The sequence below is a fragment of the Simochromis diagramma genome, unplaced genomic scaffold (genome assembly GCF_900408965.1).
Source record: "Simochromis diagramma unplaced genomic scaffold, fSimDia1.1 OVJJ01000518.1, whole genome shotgun sequence".
In the NCBI taxonomy this organism is placed as follows: Eukaryota; Metazoa; Chordata; class Actinopteri; order Cichliformes; family Cichlidae; genus Simochromis; species Simochromis diagramma.
In genome coordinates, this window is record NW_024387336.1 from 177,071 (window position 1) to 188,008 (window position 10,938).

The window sequence follows — 10,938 nt, forward strand, 5'->3', positions numbered from 1 at the left end:
TATTTTTTACTGGTTAAATGTTTGTATTTATAATGTTAAGTATTGGCAAATATAACTTAAGTAATGTTTCTGATACCAATTTTCAAACAAAGTATAGCCAGCTATGTGGGTTACAATGAAAATGTATTATTATTACAAAATAAACACATTTTTTTATATAAGAAAACTCATGCTGTTCTTCAGATATCAATAGGGCTGGTTCAGTATCAGGATTTGGGTGTGGGGAGGTGGAAGTGGCACAGGTAAACCTGAGCCAGATGCCGTGTTGCATGGGCGTAGATTTGGCATGGACGGAAGGGACATGTCCCCACTAATATCCAGCGATTATTGAATTGTCTCCACCAATACTTTGATCTCTTCGAGTAAAGAAAAACAAACCCGATAGAAAAAAAAACGATCTGTCATCGTCTCATTCTCCCAGCGGTGCAGAAAGAGTTAAATTACGTTCTCTACTGGAGTCATTCAGTGTTCCCTTAGTGCTAATGTGTCAGAGATGTTGGTGTACTATAACTGAAGTAATGCTGTTAAGTCCTTAAAGTCATATTCTTTTATTGTCATGACTGTATTTGAAGCTATTTTTATTTTTGTATGATATCTGATTTATATGGAATATGGCTGAAGTAAACTAAAGCCTAAAATACTTAGTCAGTCATTTGTTTAATAGTAATTTAACATTATATAATTCACATATAAAACTATGAATTGTAATTTTAAATGGTTTAAAAGCATGTAGAATAGCATATGTAGGCAAGTATGTTTCTCCTTTTTTTTAATCAAGAAGCAAAGACAAAAAGGGAAAAAAAAAAAAAGAAACAGAGCAGGGTTCGGTGGTTGAATCAGCTGTCCCCACCAATGCCTAAGCCAAATCTACGCCCTTGCCGTGTTGCCTGGCAGAAGGTCGACAGACATACCACACAACAAAGGAATATTTAATATATCGGTCTACTCTTCATTCTGTCAGAAACAGTTATCACAGCTCGTACATTTTCTTTTTACACATAAATGTAAGCATTGAGCCCAATTTAGTAATGCCAACATACACTGTAAAAGATACTTGTCTTTGAGTGCAGATTTAAGGTGATAGGAAATTTAAATAAATGCAACTTGAATCTTAACTGAAGCCCAGTAAATGACAGAGTTCAAGCTCACTGCTGTAATATATTATATATAATATACCGTAATAATCTAATAATAACTATAATATTGGCCATATTATATTTACATTACCAAAGTGAGATGACTGTAGTCTCACGACCAATATCAGCTAATTGTTATTTACTAACTAATCTTAAAATGACTGTTCAGTGCAGAAATTAAGCCCATCAATCATGTTTTTACAGTCACGTGGTCTCAGCCTCAGATACTTATCAAATCAAAGTGATCTCATAGAAAAATGAACGAACAAAAAAAATTTTCTCCTTCATTTCTGTCAAACAATGCCGTATGAACGTTTCTCGCGGTCAGTGTCATGGTTGCTAGGCAATCTGGGCAGCGCGACGAAGCCAGACCTTCCCATTTCACGAGCCGCTCACTTCCGCACTTCTCGCAGTTCGTACTACGAACCGTGCGGTCGCTGGATTGGGACACAGCTACAGTGTTTCTGAAGCAGCGTGTTGCTTTGACACACGCACCGGAGCGTCAGCTTCTAGCGGGGTATCACTAGTCATGGGCGCTTAGAGTCATAAAGTTCTCTGTTCGCAACAAAAACAAAAAAACGGGTCCAAAGGTGGAGATGGGTGATGAAAACTAAGCAGCAGGCAGAAAGCAGGTGAGTTCTTACACTGCACCATTTTGTGAATGTCTATGATGTTTTGTGATACTTTAATGCTTTAAAACTAAAGCCAGTCCTTTGAGAGTGGGCTCTTTTGTGTATCTGATCTCGTACATTACTGTTAGTGTGCTATGATCGCTTTATTCTTATTATCCACAGAAAATAGCCATAGCATAACCATCGCTGAGCTGACGGTTATTCAACATGGAAATATTTGCTGGCTTCAGGGGGCAGTTCTCCGTATATCAGCGACATAAAAAGAAAAGTTTCTAGCACACTAGAAGCTTTTTACTTGTTTGACTTAGTGATATGAAAATAACCCCAATACAGGGAGTGCAGAATTATTAGGCAAGTTGTATTTTTGAGGAATAATTTTATTATTGAACAACAACCATGTTCTCAATGAACCCAAAAAACTCATTAATATCAAAGCTGAATGTTTTTGGAAGTAGTTCTTAGTTTGTTTTTAGTTTTAGCTATTTTAGGGGGATATCTGTGTGTGCAGGTGACTATTACTGTGCATAATTATTAGGCAACTTAACAAAAAACAAATATATACCCATTTCAATTATTTATTTTCACCAGTGAAACCAATATAACATCTCCACATTCACAAATATACATTTCTGACATTTAAAAACAAAACAAAAACAAATCAGCGACCAATATAGCCACCTTTCTTTGCAAGGACACTCAAAAGCCTGCCATCCATGGATTCTGTTAATGTTTTGATCTGTTCACCATCAACATTGCGTGCAGCAGCAACCACAGCCTCCCAGACACTGTTCAGAGAGGTGTACTGTTTTCCCTCCTTGTAAATCTCACATTTGATGATGGACCACAGGTTCTCAATGGGGTTCAGATCAGGTGAACAAGGTGGCCATGTCATTAGTTTTTCTTCTTTTATACCCTTTCTTGCCAGCCACGCTGTGGAGTACTTGGACGCGTGTGATGGAGCATTGTCCTGCATGAAAATCATGTTTTTCTTGAAGGATGCAGACTTCTTCCTGTACCACTGCTTGAAGAAGGTGTCTTCCAGAAACTGGCAGTAGGACTGGGAGTTGAGCTTGACTCCATCCTCAACCCGAAAAGGCCCCACAAGCTCATCTTTGATGATACCAGCCCAAACCAGTACTCCACCTCCACCTTGCTGGCGTCTTAGTCGGACTGGAGCTCTCTGCCCTTTACCAATCCAGCCACGGGCCCATCCATCTGGCCCATCAAGACTCACTCTCATTTCATCAGTCCATAAAACCTTAGAAAAACCAGTCTTGAGATATTTCTTGGCCCAGTCTTGACGTTTCAGCTTGTGTGTCTTGTTCAGTGGTGGTCGTCTTTCAGCCTTTCTTACCTTGGCCATGTCTCTGAGTATTGCACACCTTGTGCTTTTGGGCACTCCAGTGATGTTGCAGCTCTGAAATATGGCCAAACTGGTGGCAAGTGGCATCTTGGCAGCTGCACGCTTGACTTTTCTCAGTTCATGGGCAGTTATTTTGCACCTTGGTTTTTCCACACACTTCTTGCGACCCTGTTGACTATTTTGAATGAAACGCTTGATTGTTAGATGATCACGCTTCAGAAGCTTTGCAATTTTGAGACTGCTGCATCCCTCTGCAAGATATCTCACTATTTTTGACTTTTCTGAGCCTGTCAAGTCCTTCTTTTGACCCATTTTGCCAAAGGAAAGGAAGTTGCCTAATAATTATGCACACCTGATATAGGGTGTTGATGTCATTAAACCACACCCCTTCTCATTACAGAGATGCACATCACCTAATATGCTTAATTGGTAGTAGGCTTTCGAGCCTATACAGCTTGGAGTAAGACAACATGCCTGAAGAGGATGATGTGGACAAAATACTCATTTGCCTAATAATTCTGCACTCCCTGTACTAAAGCTGCTTTGGCAGCTCAGTGCTGTATTTGAATTTTGTCAGTGTTCATCTGATTATCCCAACAGACTTTTGTGAGTTTGAAAAGACTCTTTGTGTTTTTGGTGTTTTAACTCTGTGTAACATCAGCAGCCATTATAGATGTGTCAGTGTTTTCAGTCACATTTAAAACTTGGTTGTGGGCAACTCACCTGTGGCTTATCTCCTGGCCTTACACTTTGTCATACTGTGGTATACAACTTAAATAACAGGAATCGTAAGGAATAAGTAATTTAAATGAATAAATAAAGAGATGAAAGAAACAGCTGAACAAGAGGAGCATATAAAGCCTTTATAGGAAAAGCTAAATGTCTTTCACACCACTGTTCTTGCAGATCATAATTCTGATTGCAAACCTGCCAGACAGGACAGGAAAAAAGCAGTTTTAAAAGAAGCTTCTGGGATCATTTTTAGTTTGTGAATAAAATACAGACCTTAAGATTTTATACACAAAGAAATTTCATGTTGATCCAGTTTATCTGCAGAACAACCAGTCAGAAAACAACATAAACCTGAACTAAGACGTGTCATTTAACATGAAATTTGAACAATATCAATTCAAATAAACTGACCAAAAAACTACAGTATGTTGCATGAAGTTATTTAAGTCTGTTAGACTCAGTGGAAGAATTGTAATAATTTAAATACATGATTATAAATAACCAGAATATCATAGCTGGAGCTGTTTTCCTCTGAATAGTTTTATTGTTTCTTTTTTTTCCCCTACAGTGAGCCTTTAAACTGTTGAACTGTTGTGAGGGTTCTTTTATTATCTTTGCCCTGACAAATTTATGTTTCAGTTTGCATAAGTATCTTCGTTGATGAGAGTTTTACAACACTTATCAGAACATATTCATAACCTATACAAAAACATTAGCATGAACACAAACCCCCCTAAGTCTGAACACAGTCCCCGAGGTCTGCTAATGTAAAACACCAATGTGTTTCATACTAACAACAACTCTTTTCCCTCTTGTGTTATACAAAAAGCTTGACAAACTAGCTCAGTTTTCACTGCTCTGACAGCAATTACTAGCATTATCAAGTAGACGAGCTTCTGTGATTCAACATGCGGAACCTACAGAAGATGAAATGCAGTGTCAAAAGGTTTTAAATGACTCCTTTAGCATGATGGAGAGGAGATGTTGAATTCAGTTTATTTAAATAGGGAAGAGGACCAGGTGCAGGCTCAGAAATACTTTAGGATTAGCATCACTGAGAAATCACTCGGCTGTTTGAATGTAATACATTCGACCATCTGTATGCCAGGATTGAATGAGGCGTTGAGGGTAAGGCCAGTCCTGAGGAGGAGAATGGAAAGAACAAGATCTGGGCAATCAACACCTACGCCCTGCCCGTGATAAGATAACTTGCTGGGATTAAAAAGCTGACTAAAGGATGAGACAGCAGCCACTGACATCAGCAACCTGATCTGGCTCGCTAAGCAGAAGGAGGGAGGGCGAGGACTATTGAGTGTCAGAACCACAGTCCAGGATGAAAACACACAGATCAACAACAACAAAGAAGTACATCAGGAAGATGGCCCCCACCAATCACGTGCTTAGTGATGTATAGAAGCAAAGCAGATGAAGATGGCTGTAGTGATAGATGTACCAAGTACCAAGGGCACAGAGAAGAGCTTGAAAAGATGTGGAGGGTGAAGGTAACAGTGGTCCCAGTGGTAATCAGAGCACCAGGCGCAGTGACCCCTCAATCTAGGCGAGTGGCTCCAGCTGATCCCAGAAACAACATCCAAGTTCTCTGTCCAGAAGTCCTAGAAACAGCAAAGATACTGCACAGGACCCTCAAGCTCCCAGACATCTGGTAGACCCGAGCTTGAAGGATATAGGCCAGTTAGGGTGAAGAACCAGCCTTCACTTTAAAAGTGTAATGCCCTTCATTAACCCAATAATTTTTTTTATTACATTTTTTTTCCAGAACTTGAATAAGCCGTGAGTCCTGCAGGCCAAGCGTAAATCAGTCAGGACGCATTTATCCCGATGTCCTCCTGTCAGCGTTCAGCTCTCTGCATCTTGGTGGTTTTGATGTATCTGCTGTGCACTTTATGCCCAGGTGAGTCTCTGTAAGATGAAGAACCTGTTTATTGCGATTCATCTGTGAGAAAAGAGGACAGTCATGGTCAGAACTGTCACCTCAGAGCAAGAAGGTCCTGGGTTGTCTTAACAGCTTGAGAAGGAAGGCACCAAAGGTCACTCTTTAAATACTAGGGTTTAAAAAGCTGAGACTCTCGACCATTTGGTTTTAGACCTGAAGAAGTCCAGTTGGCTTCTTTTCAGGCTCCTAAGATGTCCATGACCTGCATGACTTAGAACCTACCTTCATATCTAGGCTGGAGCTTATGCCAGTTGTGGTAGGGCAAAAGGCAGGTTGCCAGTTTATTGCACGGCCAACATGAAAAGACAGACAATAATTCACACCTACAAGTAATTCAGAATCAACAATTAACCCAGCATGCACTGGTCTTTGGACTGAAACCCACTCAAATTTAGGAAGAACATGCAAGAAAATCAGATAAAGTTCCAACTCTCTGTGCAATGAAATGTGCATTTGTACACTAGATTAGCATTTAACCCTTTAAAATTGGTCGGAGCTGGCACGCTCCATTTTGCGTAGCTATTTTTAAATCCCTGTAGAACTGCAACCATGTAAGCTAGCGCAATAATTATTTTTGCATATGAAACCGGAGGAGTTGTACTTACATCTTATGCCATCAGCTTGTCCTTGGTCACGGTTCCTTCAGCATATAGCTTTGCAAAAACTGCATAAAAAGCGCTTGCAGCAACAAAAACATAATATTCCAGAAACAGGCTTTGCCAATCCGATCAGCTGTTTGTTGCACTTCTTACGTTGGAATAGACGTCAGCGCGAACTATCGCCTGTCCGCCATTACCTGCCCGAAACCGGAAGTGATGTCACTTTCGCGGAAATGTAGTTTTTTACCATCAGGACCTCATAAGCCTATAGAGATTGAAAATGTGACGTCATTCAGGGGTAAAACCGCAAAGGATTCTGGGAACTCGTGGCAAGGGGTACTAGCGCACACAGGCTTTCAACTGAAATCAGTTACACAGCAATAAAAAGAAACACAAAAGATGGCAAGAAGCTGTTGTATTATTAACTGTAATAGCCGGTCGCATGACAGCCACGGGAAGCCGACGGGTAAAGAGATCAGTTGTTATCGGATTACGTCGTTGAAGAGAAATTGTTCAAGTCATGTTTCCGAAGTAACAAAGAGGCGACGGATGGCCTGGATTGCAGCCATTTAAAGACCAAATATAACGTCCCAGAACAGTCCAGCTCACATGTTAGTCTGCTCCAAGCATTTACACGAAGGTCAGTCTTCTGTTGTAGTTAATACGTCATTTTTCTTAACATATTTGGTGATATAGGTTACAAGCAAGTCTGGTGCTGAACAGAAATTGTCGCGCTATGCTCCTTTGTTTATTGTGGATAAATAGTGAATTGTCCTGACAGAATATTGTGTTTCGCTTCTGTTATTACCATGGTACATTGACAAAAACATATACTTTTATTCACAGGATAAAACAGTTTTTTTGTATCACTAATTGCACAGTAGGATTACAGCATACAATATTATTGTCAGTGCTACCTTTCTATAATGCGTACCGGAAATTATTTCCACTACTAATTAATTACCGTTGAGCTCAAAGGTCCTATTAATAAACGGTTAACGAATGTGTATTTATGAAGACGATTTGTGAGACTGGTAAACTTACCTTTGTTCGTACAATGGTCTTTCGTTCTACACGGTGCATTTCAAGGTCCTGCACCCATCCGTCGGTAAACTGTACCTGGGCTTGTTGCAGTGACCTGAAGTTACTAAACTTCATGAGTGTATGCGCTCACTCCAAGAACCGTATAATTATAAATATGAGCGTGGTGAAAGTTGGGCAGCACGCTAATGTATTTTGTCCACTCTGTGTGCTCGTAAGGGTCTAACCCTTTCACTCCTTTGATTTTTTCCTCGTATCTTTTCTTTGACTTTTCATCAAGTCTGTCTTTGTATGGACCGGCATTGTTCTCCTTCGTTTTGTACATAGCTTTTTTGGGGGGGCAAAGAAAAAGCAAGAAGGTATTGGAACCGGAGAATGAACGTTTTGCGGTGCTGCAAATGCTTGCATTTGATGCGGTACTTGGATTGTTTTGCCACGAGTTCCTGGCATGTAATGCGCGAAAGTCACGTGGTCTGTCAATCTCTATACTGGTGTTTTTAAAAGTTATGTTTGACTTTATGACTTTCTGTGTCATTTCTGGGATGTTTAGAACTCAAATTGGACTGCTGGAAATAGTTTGTTTTGATGCATATGCTGTTTTCTTTTGCAAATTTGCATTGTAATATTTATTTTCGTTTTTCCTGCAGTATATAAAAATTGGTGTATTTCAAAAATAAAACTATGAAGACACTCAAAATAAATTTCCTGTGGGGGGAAACTATTTTGTGCAACCTTTTTGTATTTACAGTTTTGAGGGATAAGCCTCTTAAATTTCTCTAACTAGAAATATATGTTAGAAAAACAAAAACTATTTTCAATTTTTTTATAGTTTATTGCACTTTTTTTGCAATTTATGTAATTACTATGCGCTTAATGCATGCATATTATTAAATGTTGGGCTATAATGGTTGTATTGATGTATAGCAACTTGAAATACTCCCAAAAATGGCACTACAGCATGTAAAAATATAATATAAGCTCTGGCGGACTTGGTTCTATGGTAGGTCTTAAAGGGTTAATCTCCCCTTGCCACACACAGCCTGAGGCCTGGCTGTTACTGGGTTTACTGGGTTATTCACTATGGACACACCGAGCTAAACCACAAACCTGTCCTGTCTCCTGCAGGCAGCAGCCAGTCTGTGAGGACCGGCTTCATCGGTGGTGAGGTCCTCCTGCCCTGTGTCTACTCTGAACAGCTGTCTGAGCCGGTCACCGCCTTCTGGAGGGACAAGGATGACAAAATTGTGTTGGACATCATCAACGGCAAAGAGGATAAAATGGATCCAAAGTTCAGAGGTCGCGTGTTCAGCTTCCCAAACCATTACAAGACTGGAAACCTCTCCATCCTCATAAAGGGCCTGAGGGCGGACGACGCCGGCCCGTATGACTGCGACATCCCCAAAGTGGACTATCAGGCCAAGATGACTCTGAAAGTCACAGGTCAGTTCAGCAGCACGAGCACCTTATTAGGAACACCTCAGTGTTTGTGCAGCAGCAGCTCAGGGGTCTTTGAAAAGCCTTTGAAATATCCTCTGAAACAGTTTGATTTAGTTCAGTTCATGTTAGCCTTAAAAAAATCACTAAACTTTATCAAAGTTGTCCTGATTTTCTGGAACCTTTCGACACTGAAATCACTCCAAATATAACTTGGTAACAGACCATCAAAGATTTGTATTCTACACACGTTGTGTTCATTTTCCATTTGACTCAAAGGTGTATTTTACATATGTATTAAAAGGAAGGTTAAGAGGATATGAGAAAAAAGAAAAAATATGAAAAGACAGTTACTCTAACTTGTGCTGAGTCAGATTGTGACTGTTTTCCCTCTTTGTAGACAAAAGTATATCAAGTCAAGTGGCTTTATTGTTATTTCAACCATGTGCAGTGGTGCAGTATACAGCGTTCCTCCAAGACCATGGTGCCACACATACAGGACAATCAACACAGGACTACATGAAGTGCAAGTGTGCAAAAATTGCAAAAAAAAACCCCAAAAGAAAGTGCAACACCAGACAGAACAGAACGATACAGACATTGGAACTAACATTGATACTAAACCACTGCAACAATGACAGTGGTTTAGTGCAAAAGACTGAGCATTGTACAAAAAGTAGCTTGATATATGCATATATGTAAATATGTAAGTGTAAGCTAATTCTGTTCTCAGTGCTGTTTCATATAGTCCTGGGCATCCTGTCCGAAAAGAAAAAAAACAAGCTCTGAATTCGTTTTTTTATATATATATATATATATATATATATATTTGATTATTTCCAGATTGAGTTTGCTCCCTTCAGCTTAAATATTATTAGTCCCAAAGTTCAGTTTTTTCTGACCTGACTCAGTTTCAGTTCACTGTACTGACCTTCACACTCATGATGATGATCTGTGCTATGTTCATTCAGGCGTCTGTCCTTAAAAATAAAAACTTTCAGCTCTGATTAAACTGATGTTTGCTTGTTTTGTGTTGCAGAGAAACCTGCTGTTAAATTAATGTTCAAGACTGGAGACCCTGTGAGTGTTTCAACTCGTGGTGCAGCAGTAACTGCCTCCTCAATCCACCTCCTGACTCTCCTCTCTGCTCCTCTGTTTGTGCTGTTCTGCTCTTTGAAGTAGGCACAAGTTGGGTTTACCTTCAGTCATAAATGATATACAATCACGTTGACATTCCACACTGTGAAGGGATGATAAATCACAGACTTCAAGCCTTTCTGAGTTTGTGTGTTCTTCTCATGTCTGTGTAGATTCTCTCTGGATACTCCAGCTTCCTCCCACAGTCCAAAGACCTGTGTGCTTGGTTAACTGGCTACTTTAAACTGGCTGTATGAGTGTGAATGGTTACTTGTCTCTTTATGCTAGCCCTGACACAGACTGGCAACCCCACTTCTCAACCTGACTCTATTGATAGGCTCAAACCCCCAGAACCAAAATCAAGCCCGAGTTAGCCTCTTTTATTTTGCTTCTCTTATTGGCTGATGTTTGCTGTCAGTAATGAACATTTGCCACTAAGATGGAACTTATGTACATCTTACTTGTACAGTAAATTATCCACATTTATCTGTCGTCTTGGATCAGTTTTCATTGCAGTCATAAAAGACTGTGGAGGAAAGTGAGGAAAGTTTAACACTGGTCACTTATTTTTCAGGATGAAGCTCTTTAGATTGCTTGGAAAAAATCACCCTGATGTGGCAGCTCTGTGTGTGAAGTTTGTTAAATTTACCTTCCTACCAGCGGTGGTAATTTTTTGCTTTTGTGTATATTTGGGAGAAAAAGTCAAAAATTTCAAAGTCTTTAAGTTTGAGCCACGAGCATTTAAAACTTGATGAACCTTTAAAGTGTCAGAGCCACCACATGGTACTGTTACCAAGAATAATAATAATGATAATTACAAACTGCTGTGATGCTGCAGCAGATTTAAGACTCAGTGGTGTTGATTGGTTCAGAGAGCTCCTGACATCACAGATGATTGGCTGGCTTTAAT